General features: G+C 43.7%; 1 protein-coding gene across 4 annotated transcripts in view; it reads right to left on the bottom strand.

The window, feature by feature from the left end:
- Positions 1–20,883, bottom strand: part of LOC109561123 (teneurin-2) — a 765,441-nt gene that overhangs the window by 380,858 nt on the left and 363,700 nt on the right. The gene's annotated exons all lie outside the window — the stretch shown is intronic.

Genomic DNA, 20,883 nt, shown 5'->3' with positions numbered 1-20,883 from the left:
TCTTTATAGCTTTGCTTGGCATCTGGGCTAGAAATGGGGTTTATGAATCACCCTGGATTCCATAGGCAACTGGTCCCGTGAGCAGGTTTTTTCCTCTTCCTCAGTTTCCACATCATAATTTAGAAGTGAGAGGAGAGGAGGCGGAGGAAAACGAAGCCCCTTTAAGAGTTCCTCCTTTCACAGAACTGTCAGGGGCGTCTGATGCACCAGGCGGCAAAGACGGGCCTTCCTCGGTTTGAATGGTCCTGACGTCTCCCCTTGGGAATAGCATTTCCTCCCCACCGCTTCTCATCCTCTCCAGGCACACCTCTGCATTGGGACCCCAAGTGAAAAACCCAGGGCAGCTCCTTGTTTAAGTAACAACAATGACAACAAAAAAAGGCGAGGCCGGCAATGCTGAAAGCAGAGCTGTTGCCTCGCTTCTCTGTGGATGGCGGAGCCCAGGCTGGCGGCTTCTCTCACCACGAGAAGGAGCTGAGCTGCCCAGTCAAGGGCAATGGACCACTGAGAATGAGTGAGGCCTCCCGCAGACTTTCTTTTTTCCTTTTTTTTTTGTTCCGGGGCCTCTCTCCCTCTCAGGAAGAGCCCGGCTCTGCTCACCGGCATCTCAGCCTTTCAAGGTGAACCTCCAGTCCTGGAGATGTGGTTCCCGGCAAGGGCTGAGGCAAGGTTGGGGGGGGGGTCCAGATCAAAGCTGGCTTTGAAATGAGTCTAATTTTTGGAATGTTGCTAAGAGTGTAACACACAGTTCAGCAGGAAATTGGCTCTGGAAACAGCTTTGTAGTTGCTCCCCGGGACTGATGATTTCCCTGACCTGGTGGCAAAGGTGCGGAGCCGAACAGTGGGGGAGACGAAGATTGCTGACTCTCGCCGATCTGATTTAAATTTTTCACCAATGGGGTCCTCTGGCTCTGCCTCGCTGCACAAAAATACAGTACGATCAGGTCGGAAACAAACCCTGCGAGAAGCTGGGGCTCTTGCAACGGATTTTTGAGCAGCTTCCGAGACTGGACATAAAGGAAAGGAAGAGTATTTTGCTTCCTGTGACGGATCGAGGCGGGGCGGGTGGGGGGGGCGGACCACGGAGTCACAAAAAATAGCAACTGTTTCTTATGCATCAGACTTTCTAAGTGACCTCCATCACCTGAGAATCCATGAAAAGGGCACACAGCTAGTGTCCCTATATGTTATTAGCTTCTTTAATCCTTGTCACAAACCTATGAATTAGGTACTTGAAAAAGAGGATAGAAAAAGAGGGGATATATGTATACATATCACTGATTCACTGTGCTGTACAGTAGAAAATAACACAATATTGTAAAGCAACTGTACTCCAAGAAAAATTAATTTAAACCAAATACAGATAAGGGATGAGTCCAGGTTACTTCTCCAAGGTCAGGTGGACAAAGTGGCAGCATACATAGATCAAATACATCTATCAGAATCTGAACCTACATTCCTTACATATCTAGAGTGGGACTTGTATCTTGGGCCAGAATAGTTAACAGTGACATTTGTTTTGATATAATTAATGTTTTGATACAATTAATGCCCTCCAAACTAAGGAGATATCATCTTTTCATAAAATAAGATCCTGATTATGTGTTCCTACAGGAAAAGAAATAGAGGACAGCCCGTCTTTGTTATTGGTACATGGGTTTGTTTTTCTTCTCTGAGATGCCCTGAGAGCTGACCATGTTCTGGTCTGGGTTAGGCATTTAATTTCTGGTTTAGGTAGTGTTGGTGTTAAAAGGGGAGGGAATGGACAGTGGGGACTAGGTGGCTAATTGTGGCATCGATACAGGGGAACAAAAGATGTTGCTGGAAAAGTGAGACCTAGTCACACACTTGTAATGTCAGAGGAGTAACAGAGGCTGATGCCAGCAGAAGGGAGCTGGTGGTTAGAGGGGGTGTGGAGGAGAAAAGAACTTCAATATGGAGCAAACTTCCCCGAACAGGAGGGGAAAAGACACTTCCAAGAACAGATTCAGACACCTTAAATGAAAGCTCACTTGGGATGAGATTTGACCATATGTTGTCAGGATTTAATTTCTTCCTTTTTCTCCTCTCTCCGACTCCCTACTCTACTGCCAGGGACTGAAATCCCTTTCAACAGCACAGGCTAGCTGTCCTTCATGGGTCACGTAAGGGCTATCTCTCTCACATTAATGGTCATTCAGAAGGTAGCACCATGAGGCTGGGGCTAAATCTAAGTTTCTCCTTCTTTCTCACTCTGAGCTGTGGCCTCCTCATCCCAATCTGGAATGAGGGTGACTTAAAGAGGGGTGGTAGGTGGAATGCTGACCTCTAGAAGTATCCACATCCTCACCCCCCAGAACCTATAAAATGTTAGGATACATGCTGGTAGGGGTTGAATTGTGTGTCCCCTGCCAAACAGGTTGAAGTTCTAAACCTCCAACCTCAGATGTGACTTGCAAACTAGTTAAGGTGAGGTCATGTTGGAGCAGGGTGGGCTCCTAATCCAACATGACTCATGTCCTTGTAAGAAAACAGACACACAGGCAATACTCCATATGACAATGATGTCAGAGATTGGAGTGACACGGCTACAAGACTGTCAGCAGACCATGAGCATCAAGCAAGAGGGAAGGAAGGATTTCTCTAGAGGTTTCAGAGAGAGCACGGTCCCAACAACACTTTGATTTTGGACTTCTAGGCTCCAGAACTATGAGACAACGTTGTTGTTTTAAGCCACCCAGTTTGTGGTCCTTTGTTATAGCAGCCCAAAGAAACTAACACAGCAAATGAACTAATGGGGAATGAAGGCTGCAGATGAAATGAAGTTTGTTAATCAGGTGTCCCTGAGATGGAGAGATTATCCTACCGTATCTAAGTGGACTTAGTGCGATCAACAGGGTCCTTTTAATTAGAAGAGGGTGGCGAAGAGAGAGAACCAGTGAGATGGCAAAATCAGAAAGAATAGTCTGCCACTGCTGGTTTTGAAGACGGAGGAAGGGGGTCCATGGATCAAGGAATTCTGGCAGAGCCTCTGGAAGCTGGAAAAGGCAAAGAAACACAGGCTCCCTGGAGCCCCCAGAAGGAACACAGTCCCAGTGACATTTTGATTTTAGCCTAAGCCAGGGCATTTCCAGTGTCTGACCTGTAGAACTGTAAGACGATACATTTCTGTTGTATGTAGCCACTGAACTGTGGTGACTTTCCTCTGCTGATAGACATTTAGGTTGCCTCCATGTCCTGGCTATTGTAGATAGTGCTGCCATGAACACTGGGGCCCATGCATACTTTCAAATGATGGTTTTCTCAGATGTATACCCAGGAGTGGGATTGCAGGATCATATGGTAGCTCTATTTCTAGTTTTTTTTTTTACAGTACGTCCATACTGTCCTCCATAGTGGCTCTACAAATTTACATGATATCACTTACAAGTGGAATTGAAAAAACATGGTACAGATGAACTTATTCACAAAACAGAAGTAGAGTCACAGATGTAGAAAACCAACTACGGCTACCAGAGGGAATTGGGTGGGCGAAGGATAAATTGAGAGATCGGGATTGACATATACACACTACTATATATAAAATAGGTAACCAATAAGAACCTACTGCATAGCAAGGAAACTCTATTCAGTACTCTACAATGAGTATATATGGGGGGAAAATCTAAAAAAGAGTGGATATATGTATGTATATAACGGATTCACTTTGCTGTACAGTAGAAACGAACACAACATTGTAAATCAACTAGACTCCAATAAAATTTTTAAAAACTATGGTGACTTATTACATCAGCCATGAAGAACTTATACAGGGGTAACCCTGAACCCATGCGAGTAAGTCTCAGAGTCAGGCATGCCCCACTCATGCAAAGTACAATATAAGAGGAAATGGGAATACTCAATCTTGGTTGAGCTTCTGTTTTCTCCCCTTCCTGCCTTTCTGGCCCTTCAATTTTAGACACACAGTCTTGTTATGTACATGTAACAATAAGAGTAGGGCGCCTCCCAGGAGGCACTAATGGTAAAGAAGCTGCCTGTCAATGCAGGAGATATAAGAGACGTGGGTTTGTTCCTGGATCGGGAAGATCCCCTCAAGAAGGAAATGGCTACTCACTCCAGTATTCTTGCCTGAAGAATCCTATGGACAGAGGAGCCTGGCGGGTTACAGTCCATGGGGCTGCAAAAATTCAGCCATGACTAAAGTGACTTAACATGCAAAGCACGACAATAACAATAGCCGCTAACATAGTCGGTATCCCAACAGATACAGGCACCATTCTTGGCACTTAATGCACATGATCTCTTTTAACTCTTGTAACAACCCTTGCAGAGCTAGGCTCTGCTCTCACTTCCTTTTTACTGATGAGGAAACAGGCAATCAAGAAATAACTTGAGCAAAGTTACATGGCTGGTAGGTGGTGGAGCCGTGACTGCAGTGGACAGAAGTGGTAGGGGGGTGGGATTCAGAAGTTGCCAGACTGATGGGGCCTCCCAGAGACGGAGCAGCAGAAGAAGGTATAACCTCTCTCCCTCTTCTGCCTGCCACTATGCCCACAGAGGGTATGCATATTGCAAACTACTATCTATCTCACTTTGAGACTTCTATTGTTTTAAGTTTTCCACCACAATCTAGCAACAGATTCATGCTGAAGATATTCAAATCTTGAAGTTGGTCTTAATTCCAAGTTGGCAGGAAGGGTATCGAAAAATGGGAACATGCTGCTTTCTCCCCCCGCCCCCACCCCATTTCAACTGCTGTGCCAATATTCTGTCGAGAAAAGGATAAAAAGAGCGTCTGCATAAATAAATATGCTTTGTAACACTACTGAAACTTATTTTTTCTGCTTGATATGAAAATATGATGGGTGATAGTATGTGAAACTTGCTGCTTCCACTGCTTTATCAAAGTTTATAAACCCACTGATCTCTGGCATGGAGTTAAGATGCTGAAATCCCCGGCAAAGAAGATGTATTCAAGCCATCAGAACTTAGCTGAGGGTCCAGGTTGTACAAGGAAAAGAGGCAGGAAGATGCAGCACTCCACTAGCCAGCCAGTTAGCCACTGGGCACCCCCCAAGATTCTCAGTATCACCTTGGGCTACTCTGTTGTGCTAAGGCTACCACAGAGCTTTCCTGGAATGAAAGGATGCTAAGGAATGATTGCCTCCAGGTTTTCTAAGGGACAGTCCTTCATCCATCTCTTCATGCCTGCCTGAATCTTCCCTGCTGTGTGACTGGTCCCATTCCACCTGGGAATGCCCTCTCCTTTCCTGCCTTTGCCCAAGGTATTCCAGTAGCTGGCACAAGGAACAAGGATGAGCACAAAGTGTACACTGAGTAAATCACCTCCATTCTCTATTTGCTCTTGAGAAGAGGAAAAGGCACTCTGGATTTCTTTTTTCAAAATCACAGTGGTCTCAAATCACTTTAGGCCCCTTCTTTCCTTTGCTTCACATCTTCACACCTAAGTGACCTCTAATCATTCCCTATATACCTCTGAAATCATTGTGCAACATGTTTCATATGCCCAGGAGATACCAAGGCCTCCGCACACAGAGATAGCAGACTTGTGCCCACCCTTAGGGAGCTCACTGTCTGCAAAAGGAATGTGTGAAATCACATGAATCCACTCACTCCCTCTTCCTGCTCCCTTCATATAATTCAATCTGTGAGTGCATACTGAGCACCTACTTTGTGCCAGAACTGTGCTAGTTGCTAAGAATCCAACAACGAACTAGAGAGGCAGGGTCACTGGCCCCTGAGAAGTTCATTTAAGAGAAACTTCATGTGAAACATTCATAAGTTATAACCTACCACCCCTGGTTGTTTATCTTTCTGTAGTCTGATACAGCCCTGGAGCACAAGGACACTGCCTGGTACAAAGAAAACATCCACAAATATTCACTGCATGAATGACTGTTGGAGTTGATGCCCACTGCCTTCTGGAGCCCTTCATAGGTACTCCTGGGAGCTATCATGGCTACCTGAGCTGCAATTTCGATGCCGAACACAGAATAGGTGCTGGATTGAAATTTGTTGATCACAGTTGGGTTCCTCACCTCACTGCCCACAGTACAGTATGCATGGCCATTCCTGTGCAATACCTCCATTCTAGAGGAACAATAAAACTGCAGGCAATTCCCTCCATCTTAAGTAAAACAAGATATGACTGTCTCTTATCACAAAAGGAAATACAAAATCACTCTGAATTCTAGAGATTGCTGCAGTTGGAAAAAATTCAACTCTTCTAATAAGAAGTTTATATTTTGAGCTCTTAATAACAGGTTTTGGATGCCTAAACATGCTTTTTTTCCTAGGGTTTGTTTAACCAAAAAATATGTATTCATAAATTGCACAGTCCTCAATTTAGCAGAGATCCAAAGAGAATCTGAGAGTAATGATAGGTTCTTGCTCTTAGGAATTTAACTGTGCTGCCATGGATTTACTTATTTTAATGTAACCCAGGATAAATTATTCCTCTATAAATATAACTCCTTCAAAATTCAGAGTATTTCATTCTGTGGAAGGACACAATTTAGTATCAGTATTCAAGACCAAGGATGCTAAGCATTCAGAACTATCTGCTCATAGAAGAGAGATTTAATAATAGTGAAATTGTACCATAAGGGTTGGCTCTTTCTTGTTCTTGGAGGAAATGAATGTAAACTGAGCTATGAGTTAGTGGATTTCAAAGATAGCTCTTTTGGTGCAAGAACAGTTTAAATCTTGGAGAAAAGCAAAAATGTTAGATGTTCCTCTCCCAAACAGAACAGAACCTACTTTGCATGCTTTTATTCTTGTATTTGTATTGGAGAAAAGGAGACTATTAAATACACATTTTGAAGAGAGAATTTATAATAGGTTTTGGCATTGCAGATACCCCCAGAGAATCACATGTATGAGACTGCTACTTTATGTGATTATTGCCCTGAATGGCAAGTGCATTTCATCATGCATGCCAATCTGATTGATTAGTACTGGCTGCTTAGAAGACTGTTGAGAAGTATTGGCAGGCTGCATTTGTTCCCAGCAGGAAAGAACACAGTGATCGATTACTAATGTCTGCCCTGGGTGCAAGAATGAGGAGTAATAGCCTGTACACTTAGTTTCTGCCAAAACAGATATAATTCCGAAACCAGAAAAGAAAATTTTCATTGTGTTAGTATTGCAGAAAGATAAATTAAGCTACACATCCCAGTGGGCCATATGGTTATGTCAAAAAATGAATCCTGTGCGAGTTCCAGAAGATAGATCCCTGGTCAATAATTGTATAATACTGAGCCCAATCTGTCCTTCAATATTAAAAAATCCTAGCTATCAACACAAAGTGTTACATTTTGTACAAATGTCGTCTGTGCTAGAAAAAAGCCTTACAATTGTAGAGTCAGGTGTGAACTTCAGAAGGCTTAATTTTCCTTAACCAAATGATTTCCATAGTCTGTCCTTTCCCTGCTCATAAGTGCTATCATCAATTTATTTTTTTTAATAAAATAAAACTAGTTACAAAATTTTATGTCTAGTTTGCATGATAAAGTCTAGCCATTTGGGTGATAATACAATACACTAAGCTTTGTATTCAAACCCCTACTATTTATATTTTTTAACTGAAAAATTAATTTTCTAAACTTTGCAAATGCAGGTTTGATAACTGATTGTCGAATGCAGGTTCACCTTTAAGGCTCTAAGAGAACTTTTCACCTAAAAAGTACTGACAAATAAGAGTTAACGATCATACAATTATAAGTGAAGGACTACAGCTGAGTACTGACAAAGTAGATCTCTTTAAGAATAATTTTTTATTATCTAAAAATTTTTTTAAGAATTTTCTGGTGACAATGCAACAACATTTTTGACAATCCTTCATTCCCTAAAGAAGGCAGATTAAACACAAGTGATTACATTATGTCACAGGACAAAGGGAATGTAGATAATATTTTTGAAGTAAGGCAATCAGATAATCAGATATTCAGTCCACTAACTCTTTAAAAAGTCCAGCTGTAAACCCTGACACAGGATAGAGTAAACAAAACTTCCATGAGGCATCCAAAATGTAAAAAATTATACTATGAGTCTTTAGTTCATTTTTCTCTTTTCTCTTTAGAAAAGGAAATTCTCTCCCTTGGAAGAGAATAAAACTGGTTCAATTTTTTGCTTACAAAAAAAAAAGAAAATGAAAATATAAAACTCAGCAGAAATGTCACACTGAGGAATCATAATAAGCATTAAACATTATTTAAGTCGTGCATAACCACTAAAATATATGACCCCTTTCCATAAATTGAAAGGCACTATATTCAGCAGATTATGGGCCTCAGGTGCTGAACTAAGGAAAGCTCCCAAGATCCCCATGCCTTGGAGACCTGAAGATTAACTCTGATCCACGGTACCTTTCTCTCCAAGCAAGCAACACACTATGCCTGAAGAACTGCAAAAGCTGGCCTTTCTTCTCTCTCTTTTGTTAGGGGATATTTGTGAGAACCTACATGCTGAGGACTGTGTTGGGGAGAGAATGAGGGAGGGAGGGAAGGAAGAAGGGAGAAAAGAGGCAACAGGAAAGAGAAAAATAGAGAAAAGTGTGAGTACAAGCTCTCTTATTCAAGGATTTCCGGCTAGCTGAGGCCTGCCAATAGTCTCCAGATAACTGTTAGGCTCACTTGTTGCTAATAGCATGTGTGATTCTAACAATAGAAAGCCTAGAACAGAGTGATTCTGAGAACCAAGTACTGGCCGGAAATGTGAATCAGGCAATCAGAGGAAACGCGGCAGTCAAAAACTTTAACGTAGAGACAGAGACTTTTGGCTCTAGAAGGATCTAGAGGATCAAGTTGAATGTCTTCATTTTGTAAATTTCCTGGTGGCTCAGACAGTGAAGCGTCTGCCCGCCGGGTTCGATCCCTGGGTGGGGAGTATCCCCTGGAGAAGGAAATGGCAACCCACTCCAGTATTCTTGCCTGGAGAATTCCGTGGACCGAGGAGCCTGGTGGGCTACAGTCCACAGGTCGCAAAGAGCTGGACACAACTAAGCGACTTTGCTTCACTTCACTTCACGCTTCACAAACAGAGGCAAGGGTTTCCCAGGTGGCTCAGTGGCAAAGAATCCACTTGCCAATGCAGGAGACACGAGTTCCATTCCTGGGTTGAGAAGATCCCCTGGCAACGGAAACCCACTCCAGTATTCTTGCCTGGAGAATTCCGTGGACAGAGGAGCCTGGTGGGCTACAGTCCACGGGGTCACCAAAGAGTAGGACACGACTAAACAGCAACAAAACAGAGGCATACGGACAAGTGACCTGCTTTCCTTTGGTTATCTTTCTATAGGACACGGTGTCTTTAGGCCACAGAGAATTTCATGTTTTCCTATGAATGTCAATGTCATCAGCTCTATCAGATTGATTTAAATGAGGGCAGCTTCAGAGTTAAAAATTGGTTGTATGGCTATTCATACAAAATCAGTGAGGCTTTTCATCTGTATGTTGAGGCTTGCAGGAGAAAAGGAATAATACATCTTCCTTAATTCTTTAGGTCTATATTAAGGCTACAAAAATTTACAAAAAGTATTTATTTTCATTTTCAAGATGATTTCAAACAAACTAAAGGGTGTAGAACTATCATGATCAGAAAAAAATTACCCACTTGTATTTATACCCCTTTTTATTACTGAGTTGGTGTTGTGAGTGACAAAGTCAAAAGGGACCAGGTTCAACTTTTGGTGCAATATTTTGCAAACAAGGGTCTATGAGTTCTTAAAATGGAGATGTATGGATGTAGAGTTATAGTAATTCAGATTTATGCTCTTAAGCGGCTATGTCTTCTTCATCTTTGACTTCATCTTCTGGGCCACCCAGAACAGAGGGTCTACCTAATTAGATTCTATGGCAGCTGGCAAAAATATCAGCTCCCAGTCACTCCCCATGCTTTGCCTCACTTACTGTGCTCTCTCTCTTAATCAAAGAAATGTGATGTTGCCAATCAGGAGAAAGCCTGCAAAGGGAAAGGAGGAGCCGCAGGAGGCACCATTCACTCTGGACACCCCAAGGCACAACTTCACAGAGAAAACAATGTGAAGGGCTGTCGCTCCCCTGGGGCACTGAGTATTTTCCTCCCCAAATCTGGTGGTCCATGTGGAGTCAAAATCTTGATCCTCAGCCTCATTACAGACAGAACGAAGCCGGGGTGGGTAGGTGCTGACCTTGAGTAGTTTTGTCAAAGGAGAAATTGATGGGTTTGATCGCGGCCACTGAGTTCGGGGTGGGTGGGTAGCGATGCCTTTCTCAGAAAATCAGGGGTCGCACTTGGGCAAACAGGTGCACGGGCTAATTGTCAGCTCCCAGCTGAGTCTGCCAGTCCCTGGAGAGCGTGCCTTCGCCTTGGGAGTTCTTTCAAATGGTCCCTGATTTGATTGTTTAGCACCGCCCACAAGAGGCTCTTAATTGCATTCCTAGAGCACTGGCTTTCGACGGAAATTACTTAAAACACAGCTTAAGTGTTAAATTCTGGACTGTGTAATGTGCAATTGAGGGGTTTTCTTTTATTTTATTATTAAAAAAAAAAAAATAACCTCACTCCCGGCTACCTCCTTGTAGGAAGCTCTGACAGGTTCAGTGGGAAACCTCGGGGCTGGCGCACATTAGAAGTTCTCTCCTGCAGGGCTGGCAGGTGTGAGCTATGTCAAATAAATTTATTACAGTCTGTGCTAATAATGAAAATTATAGAAAAGCTAGATGAAAGTGCTCTACAGCCAGCTAATTTGAAGCTACCTTACTAGACAATAACAAGCTCCTAACAGTTTTTCCTTTTTGAAAAAAAAAAAAAAAAAAAAACACTAATTATGCTTAATGTTCCCTGTCGCATTAGCTTTCATGGTAATTATATTTCAAAACTTTTGCAATTAGGGTGCAGTTAATATTGTGGAATATTGCAATTATTTTTCATTGTGACACCTCTATTGAAAACTGGTGGCATAATGATCACATTGTTCAACTAAATCAGAACTGTAGAAATATGGCAAATGAACCAATTACACATTATTATTTCTAATTACAGATAATGTCATTTTCTCCGCTTTTGTCCAAAAGAATTTCTCAAACACAGATATCCCAAATTCTCCTATTTGTAAAGACTCCCTCGTTCTCTCATCCACACTGGTATTTTCTTACATTAGTGCCTTGAGTGCTAAATTTAAAAAGGTCTCATAGGGATTTCTTGAATTTTCCTCTTCCACCCCCAACTCCCTCCCATGGAGTTTGTAAGCCAGATGCTCTCATTGAAAAATCTCAGCCTTGGCCAGGCTATAGACAGCAGCCGCTTGCTAGGAGCCAGTGTGAATTTAGCATCTCATAATCGTCATCGACGGTGGCTCATTTTTATTCATGCAACAGGTCTAACCTCCCGTCCCAATGAAGATTCATCTGTGGGAACTTGCTGTATCCCAAATACCTTCTAAGTAGCCCCTACTCCCTGTTCTCCATCACAAAATGATGAGGTTGGAAGCGGAATTTTTTATCTGTGTTTCTACCTACATATGGAGAAGGAAATGGCAGCCCACTCCAGTGTTCTTGCCTGGAGAATCCCAGGGACGGGAGAGCCTGGTGGGCTGCCACTTATGGGGTCACGCAGAGTCGGATACGACTGAAGAGACTCAGCAGCAGCAGCTACCTACATATTACTATCAGAGCATGGAGTAAAGACCAACAGAGGGTTTCTAGGAAATAGTTAAGTTTGAATTTGGGGTTGTATTTTTTTCCTTCTACCTCTAACATCCTCATTTGTGGTCATCCTAATAATACAGATTGTGACCACAAGATCATCTACAGAGTCCCATTCCTGATCATATGGAGTATGAAATACTGTTCAGTTTCATCTTACAATCATGTCCTGAGAAATACAGGCTGGGAAATAATCAGTCTTACAGATAAAGAAACTGAAGTGTAAAGAAATGCCCAAGACGTTATGACTAGTCTGTGGTCATTGAGAGCAGCTCTCCTGACTCTTGGTGGCTTGGTGGTCAAGAATCCAGCTGCCAATGCAGGAGGCATGGGTTTGATCCCTGGGTCGGGAAGATCCCCTGGAGAAGGACGTGGCAACCCTGGTCCAGTATTTGTGCCTGGAGAATCCTGTGGATAGAGAAGTCTGGTGGGCTACAGTCCATGGGGTCACAGGAGAGTCAGATATGACTTAGCGACTATACAACAACTCCTGACTCTTAGCCACCATCCCTACAGTCAGGGCCATCAATCAGGGGCTGGGGGTATCTGGGCTACAGCACTTACAGTGTTCACACCAGGACAGTTTCTGGCAAACTAGGACCTTTGATCACCTGACCTACAGTTAAAGTTAACTAGTCTATGAACTAAGAAAACATACAGGTAAGATGCTATCTAACTTGGGCTTCCTTTAAGTTCTGAGTTTTCAGAGTAGAAGAGGGACATAAGTGAGGGATGGGGAAAAATAAATCGAAATGACCCCATAGCTAGACTTAATCCCCTTCCTCATCTGTTTTCCCATGTAGTCTGCAATCTCTGCAGGAAAGGCTGGCCATTGCCCCCAACTTGGACTCTACCACCCGGCTCTATGCAGCCTGTGGTGGGTATGCAGTACATATTTGTGAAATAATATTGCTCATGCTAATAACTTGTGTTTATAGAGCCCTTATTAAATTACTTTGCTAAGTAACTTAAATGCATTTTCTCAATTAATACACATACCAATTTACTAAGGCAAACGTTGTGCTACTTTTCTCCCTTCTGCACTGAACAGGAAGCCAAGACAGACAGAATCCAGGTGATGTGATCACTGCTGTCCGGGAAGGGTGTGGGGGAGGCAGATGGGGACAATTCTGATGATTCTACAGTCCATACTCTTAACTATATGCTGATGGTTTGCAAAGAAGGACCTCTGTGGCTCATCCAGGCCCTTGAGGGTATTTGACTCTTTGGGAGTCTAAGACAAAGCACCCACTTGAGGGGAAACAAAAGTCCTATTTTCCCGCCTGGGGGACATGCTGCTGCTGCTGCTAAGTTGCTTCAGTCGTGTCCAACTCTGTGCCACCCCATAGATGGCAGCCCACCAGGCTCCCCCGTCCCTGGGATTCTCCAGGCAAGAACACTGGAGTGGATTGCCATTTCCTTCTCCAATACATGAAAGTGAAAAGTGAAAGTGAAGTCGTTCAGTCCTGTCCGACTCTTCGAGACCCCAAGGACTGCAGCCTACCAGGCTCCTCTGTCCATAGATGGGCATATTTTCCTCTGTTTGCCCAGGCTCACAGAACAGTAGACAAGCTTCCCAGGCACATAATCATCTTTGGAATTTCTCTGTCCTCTAGTTTGGGTTGAATTCAGTGCTCAGAGGAGCTACTGCAACTGCCTCTAACTTGTGTTCCTGTTTCTTCTCACCCTCCCATCCTTCTCCGTTCAGTCAGAGTGATCTTTTAAGATCTTGTTAAAGCATGCCACACCCTGTTCAACCAAAACTTTCCCTTGCCATTAAAGCCTGAATCTCTTACCTTAATTGCCTGCATCAGCTCTTCTCAAACTTTGCTGGGCAGGTCCACGAACGACCTGAGGATCCAGTGCAGTGAAAAGCCTGCCCTGACTCGGAAGGTCTAGGACGGGGCCTGGATGTTGTAATTTTAATGATCTCCCAGAGGCTGTGGATGGTGCTGGGCTCATCTCCACTGACTCTTCGATCATCTCTTGGGCTTCTCTCCCTGGGCTGGTGACATTCTAGCCACAGGCCTTTTCTTCTAGCTCAACACTATTAAGGGCTTTCCTGTCTCTGAGCTTTTTTCTTACTGTTCTCTTGGTCTGTATAAAACCTTTCTACTGCCCCCTCCTGCCCCAGCCACTCAAAACCTTGTCCCACGGGGACCTCAATTTTACTTTTCAGGATGTGGTTAAAAAGTCACCTCCTCAAAAGCATTCCTCCCCCATCCTATCTCAGTAGGCATCTTCATGCTTGTTCGTTTAATTTCAGCATCTGAATACTGCTGTCACAGCACTCACAATTGGTCATCATTATGTTTTCATGACTCCAGAGTTTTAAGTTTCCCCTTTAGAATAGAAGCTTCATGAAGTTAGGGGCCACATCTTCCTTCGGTACCATTAGGCCCACAGGGCTTAGAAAAGTGCTAGCTTGGGACAGGCATGCAGGGATTGTAATGAACGGAAGTGCTCGCCAGTCAAACAGTGGGTTTACTTTATATTGAAACATTCATGGGAATTGCTTCCGTTTGAACTGCGTTTCCCTTAGGCTGCCAAAGCTATTTTTCCCTGGAGTACAGAATAATATGTAAAAATGCCAGATTTGTTTTCCTCTTCGAAACAAATACAGCCAATCTAAGTGCCTCGCTCCTTTCATATAAACTGGGGGAGTACAAAAGCGAACTGTCATCCATGATCACTTTCCAGGCGGAGCTGAAGCACTGCAATATGAAGCCAGGTTCCCTTCATAAGATACAGAGAGCTCCAAAACATTTAAGTGACACCGGGGCTCATCCTCCACGCATCGGCTGCCAGAACACTGTATTTATTCAACTCATTCCGTTTATCCAAGGAGTTTTACAAATACCTTATCAGTTTTCCTTTTGAGGAGGCAACTCCATAGGTGGAATGTTCTTTTAGGCTGGGGCAGCCCCGGAAAGCGGATGCTATGATCTGCGTCATGGCAGCAGAAAGGGAGAATGCAGGGGGCCAAGGAGGCTGCAATGGCCTTGAGTCTGATATCTTGAGACGGGCAAGGAAATGAAAATGACAAGGTGAGGGACTTCCCTGGTGGCCCGGTGGCTAAGACTCCACACTCCCAAAGCGGGAGGACTGCCTGAGCTGGATCCCTGGTCAGGGAACTGGATCCCACATGACACAGCTAAAAATCCTGCAGGCCACAACTAAAGACCTGGAGCAGCCAAATCAATAAATGTTAAAAATGAAACAAAATGAAATGACAAGGCGATCAAGTATACAAACAGAAGCAGCTGTGGAGATGTCAGCCTCGGCCCACACCTTGGGTATGGCACTTCCTATGCTGTGCTTTGAGCACTTAAGTTTATTGAGGGCAACAGTTAGGTTCATCCGTGATACGCACGTAGCTTCTTGGGACAGAAGATCCACATCCATGCTTCTCCCTCACCCTCTACACTGCCCCTCACCTGCGCAGCCACCCAGAACTTGCTCCTAAAACTCTGTTGTCTGTTGGCAGAGCAACTCCTTGACCTGACTCAAGATGGCCTGAAGAAATAGAAGGGGATCTGTTTTTCAAAGAGAAACTGCATAACTGGTAAAAAGAGCCCTGCTCATATGCTGTTGGAGGTTCCTACACTGCTACTACATTTCATCGGCAATATGTTATACAGAGTTATAAAAAGATCTATTGCCTATGATCTTCTGTTTCTACTTCTACAATTTCATCTGATGGGAAAAATTATAGGTGAGTAAAGCAATTTTTATATAAGGATGATCTCTGCCATGATATGTTTTAACACCAAAAAAATTGAAAAGAGTAAAAGTGATTGACAAAAGGGAGTAAGTTTAAATACGTTGTGCTATGTCAGCATGATGAGATAACATTAATATCTAGAATAGTGTTTAATAACATATAGTAAGATGAATAGCTAGCATTTACCAGCAGGTATGAGCTTGTGAGTCAAGGTTCTAAGCTCATTTATGTACCTATTTATTTCCCCTTACAAAGATGCATTGAGACGGGTATTATTATGGCTCCCATTTTACAGATTAAGAAACTGAGACCTAAAAGATTAAGACATTACCTAAGGTCATTCTGCTAGTAAGTGCTGAAGTGTAGATTCCAGCTCAGGCAGTCGGCCTCCATAGCCCCAAATACTGAAGCCTAGTGTCTGCATGTGATGGTTCATGGTACCGTATGTTGCCATTTGAAAGAGGGTTTGTATAAGGTGGACTCTCTGACTGGGATTTGAAAATTACATGAATATTCCATCACATATAATTATGTGTGTAATATATAATTGCATATAATACATGTAATGGGTTTTTCTTTCCGTCCTACATCAGCACATATTTATTGAGGGTCTACTATGCGCTCAAGAACAGTTCTGAGTGTTAGTAATTTAGTGGTGAACAATTAAGATAAAGTCCTAATGAATCTGTTTGCAGAGTGGCAATGGAGATGCAGGCATAAAGAACTGACTTGTGGACACAGTAAGGGAAGAGGAGGGATGAATTGAAAGAGTTAACTCTGAAACACAGATGTGTAAAATAGATGGCCAGTGGAAATTCTCTGTATGACGCAAAACTGGTACTCTGTGACAACGGAAGACTGAGACGGGGTGAGAGGGAGGGGACATATGCATACCTATGGCTGATTCATGTTGATGTATGACAGACACTAACAATATTGTGAAGCAATTATCCTATTTTAAAAATATATTGAAAAAAAGATAAAGTCCTTGCTCTCACAAATCTTATGCAGAGAGAGGAGAGAGAGGGACTCTACATAACAAAAGGTTAACAGTGATCATCTCCGTGTGCTAAGTCACTCAGTCGTGTCCAACTCTTTGCTACCCCATGGACTATAGCCTGCCAGGCTCCTCTATCCATGGACTTCCCCAGGCAAGAATACTGGAGTGGGTAGTCATTCCCTTCTCCAGGGGACCTTCCTGACCTGGGGATTGAACCTGGGTCTCCTGCATTGCAGGCAGGTTCTTTACCATCTGAGCCAAATTTGGGGTATTTTTAACAGTCATTTTAATCTTGTCTAAATATTCCAACTGTTTTATTTTCATAGAACACAGAGAATGAGAGAATACTTAATTCACATTATTAACAAAAAAACAATTTTAAGGAATTAAAAAGCGCCTACATTTCAAGAATGACATCTCAGGCCATTGTTACCCTCCTGTCCCCTGAGGGCTCCCTGTGAGTCTGTCCTGAATCTCTGGTCTCTAACAGAAGAGTGCCCTGGGCCAGCCCTTCCATCTGCCCCATCCCTGGAAGAGCTGGTCACAGTGTCATCAATTCCACCTCCCTCGCCCCTCCCACAGCTGAGCCTCTGTGCTTCCCGAGCCTTCCATCAAGACAGGACACGCCGGGCTGAATGAAGGCATGACCTATTTCAGACAATCTCTCTCTGCCACAGTCATAACCAGGTAGTTATTAACCAACCCCATGATTAACAAGAAAATTAACAGTTTGAAAACAAGGCCAATCCTCCCATCCTTTCACTTCAAAAACGAATTTGTGTCAGCCTCAGTTATCTGGGCTCATTTGCGATGAATTCTCATGGTCAAATTTCACTTTGAAACATGGGAAATGGCTTTTAAAAACCTTGCGCTGATAAATCATTACCCCAATTCCCAAAATTTTCCCGTGGATCATCAGAGCAGCCCTCATTAGAAGACAAATACAAATAGGGAAGTTCTCTTGGCCGGCCTGGGAAAGTTTCTCCTCTCACCTGCTGGGAAAATCATTTAACCTCTCAGTGCCGCAATTCCCAGCTTCATGATAACCAGATAATAATTCCTCCCCCACAGAAGTGTCGGTGGTTTCATGTATGTAAAGTGCTTTGATGATTTTTTAAAAAATTGCACGGGAAGTACCAGATGCTGTTTCACATCTCCTCGGTGCCTGACATCTAAGAGTTTCCTAACGCACCACCGTGAAACCGTTGCTTCCGTGTGATGTTTCCAGAGGAAGATATCATTCCTTTTCCCCCCTTCTCCTTGCTTTTCTTTCTTTTTTTTTAAAGGGTTGAGAGCACAGACAGAAAGATACTGTAAGGAACGGTATGAGGTCTAACCATTTCAGGTGTGAAATGAACTTTCTCTGGCATCATCCCGAACGTGCTATGGAAACTCAGGGAGGTGAGCCAAGGGTAGAATAAAAGCCTTAATTGAGAACGCCTTTGCGTGAGTGGATTTAAACAAGACCTTTCAAATTAATTTAACGCACTCTCTTTTATTTAATTCTCTTTGTTCAAATGTCAACTTTTTGTCAGAGTCGAGTGCAGAGCTTTCCCTCGGTCCTGATAGGTGTTTGCACATTTTGCCCAGTGACATTTTCTCAGCACAGAGAATCCACTCTCTGTGGAGAATTCCTGTCTGGAGCCACGCGGGAGATATTTTCATCTACCTGGACAGAGACTTCTGGTCCCTGTTGGTTTTTCCAACCCTACAAAGCATCGCCTTCTAAATGGCTCCTGCTGGTTTCCACCGAGAGGGCAGATATGGGTAGTCCAATGGCCCTGAGTTCTCATCGGGGCTCCACCACTTTTTTCTGTGTTACCTTGTGCCTCAGCTTCTTCAGCTGCAAAATGGGGAAACCCAATACTTGAAGGCTTGTTGAGTTCACATACAGTGCTTGGTGAAGAGCCTGGCTCATGAATGGATTATAAACGAGTTATCATTATTATTACTATTGTGATGATTTTGTGAGCTTTCTTCTTATTTGAAATATCTCACCCTCCTGGCCTCTCTGTGGCATTTGATACTATTGGCAATTATGATTCTTGTGGTCATCCCAGGATGCTACATTAATATGGCTCATCTCCAAACACTTGGCCCCTTTGTTACCCTCTTTTCTTTCTGTTTGTTTCTGCCCTGAACATTCTGGAGACTGTTTTCTATCAGCACATCCTTGAGCTCAGTTTCGACCTTCTCCATGTGCTTCAAATGCCACCTCTAAGCAGATGCCTGCAAACTCCCTTCTCTGTTTCCAGCATCTCTCAGTGTTCCTAACGGTTTCCCCCTTCATTCTTCTCTTCCCTCCTGTCTCTCCTCCCTCAATTCCAGATCCAAACTTTTAGCTGCCCACTGGGCATCACCATCTGGTCAGACCACAAATTACCAGAGTCAAAGCTGGTTTCTACCTGCCTTCAAAAATCTCCTTCCCTCCAAACCTCAATCTTTCTGTTGCTAGGAGGAATCTTCTATTTTCCTGGCCATGCTCAAGTACTCAGATCTACCTTCCATTTTTACTTCTCTTCCAGTCCCCTGCATTCATCCAACATGCAGGTTTTGTGGCTTCTTCCCAGCCAGTCTTAGCATCTTTCACCATCCAGTGAGAGGGTACGTGCTCAGTTGCTTCAGTCCTATCCAACTCTTTGTGATCCCATGGACTGTAGCCCGCCAGGCTCCTCTGTCCATCGGATTCTCCAGGCAAGAATACTGGAGTGGGTTGCCATGCCCTCCTCCAGGGGATCTTCCCAACCCAGGGATCGAACCACCTCTGAGCCACTGAGGAAGCCCCAATAAACAATGGCACAGCCTAAATGTAGATGGGGAAACAGTGGAAACAGTGTCAGACTTTATTTTTTTGGGCTCCAAAATCACTGCAGATGGTGACTGCAGCCATAAAATTAAAAGACATTTACTCCTTGGAAGGAAGGTTATGACCGACCTAGACAGCATATTAAAAAGCAGAGATATTAGTTTGCCAACAAAGGGTCCGTCTAGTCAAGGCTATGGTTTTTCCAGTGGTCATGTATGGATGTGAGAGTTGGACTGTGAAGAAAGCTGAGTGCAGAAGAATTGATGCTTTTGAACTGTGGTGCTGGAGAAGACTCTTGAGAGTCCCTTGGACTGCAAGGAAATCCAACCAGTCCATCCTAAAGGAGATCAGTCCTGGGTGTTCATTGGAAAGACTGATGCTAAAGCTGAAACTCCAATACTTTGGCCACCTCATTCGAAGAGCTGACTCATTGGAAAAGACCCTGATGCTGGGAGGGATTGTGGGCAGGAGGAGAAGGGGACAACAGAGGATGAGATGGCTGGATGGCATCACCAACTTGATGGAGGTGGGTTTGGATGGACTTCAGGAGTTGGTGATGGACAGGGAGGCCTGGTGTGCTGCGATTCATGGGGTCGCAAAGAGTCGGACACGACTGAGCAACTGAACTGAACTGAACTGAGCTGAACTGTAAGTCTCTCCTTACTTCTGAGGACCCAGGCAGTGTTTTGCCATAACTAGCTCTTTGTATAGCTCCAGTTTCTCCCCCACAGCTTGTCTTACACCTGCTTCCATGGGAACCCTTCCTCAAGAACATCTGGGGAGCTTTAAACACCCTGCTGACCAGGCTGTCCCCACCCTGCCCCAGGTCCTATCCCATTAGAATCTCTGAGCTGTCACTCAGGCATTATTTTAAAATTCCAAGGTGATTCCAACGTATGACCAAGGCTGCCAGTTACAGCATAAATGGACAGCTCAGCAAGACCAAGCTTCTAGATCAGGGCTCCCCAATCGTTAGCATGAGTCAAGACCCCCTGGAGAGCCTGGCAAACCAAGGACTGTGGGAACCCAACCCTAGGATTTGAATTTCTAGCAAGTTTTCAGAAGCTGCTGTTGCTGCTGGTCTAGGGAAACAAAACTCGGAGGCCCATGGCACTAAATTGTTTCCTTCATTGGAGTATGTATATGAAGGTAAGGTCATTGAGAGGAAAAACACGCTACTGGGTAGACTAAGCAGTCCTGAGCAGCTACAGCAAAGGGCTCTTGGAAGATGATCCAGATGAGCGGGAGGCTTGAAGAGGTCTCACTTTCTGTCCACAAATCCCTTGTCTCAGCAACCACGTTGCCCACTATGAAAGGGCCAGAGTTAATATTCTGACCCTACTTCCAATAGGATTGTGTCAGCTGCCCGACAGGTTAAAAAAAAAAGAAGAAGACTACAGCATGGATTACTGGTGTATTCTTTTCTAACTCAAACTCCTGGAATTTTTCAAGCTCATGAGTTTAGTTATCTATTTCTGTTTCTCGCTCTACTTATCACTCTACCTATGTCTATCCACCTGCCTACCTATCAACCTATATCTATGTATCTATGTGTCTGTCTACCTATCTACTTATTTCTTTCTATACTGGTTCTAAAATAAGGACCTTTAGACTAGCCCAAGGCACCTCTCACAGATGCAGCAAAGAATGTGGGTGCCTACAAGACTAT

This window comes from Bos indicus, chromosome 7 (genome assembly GCF_029378745.1).
Source record: "Bos indicus isolate NIAB-ARS_2022 breed Sahiwal x Tharparkar chromosome 7, NIAB-ARS_B.indTharparkar_mat_pri_1.0, whole genome shotgun sequence".
NCBI classification, from domain to species: Eukaryota; Metazoa; Chordata; class Mammalia; order Artiodactyla; family Bovidae; genus Bos; species Bos indicus.
This window is presented reverse-complemented; position numbering and strand designations above follow the sequence as displayed.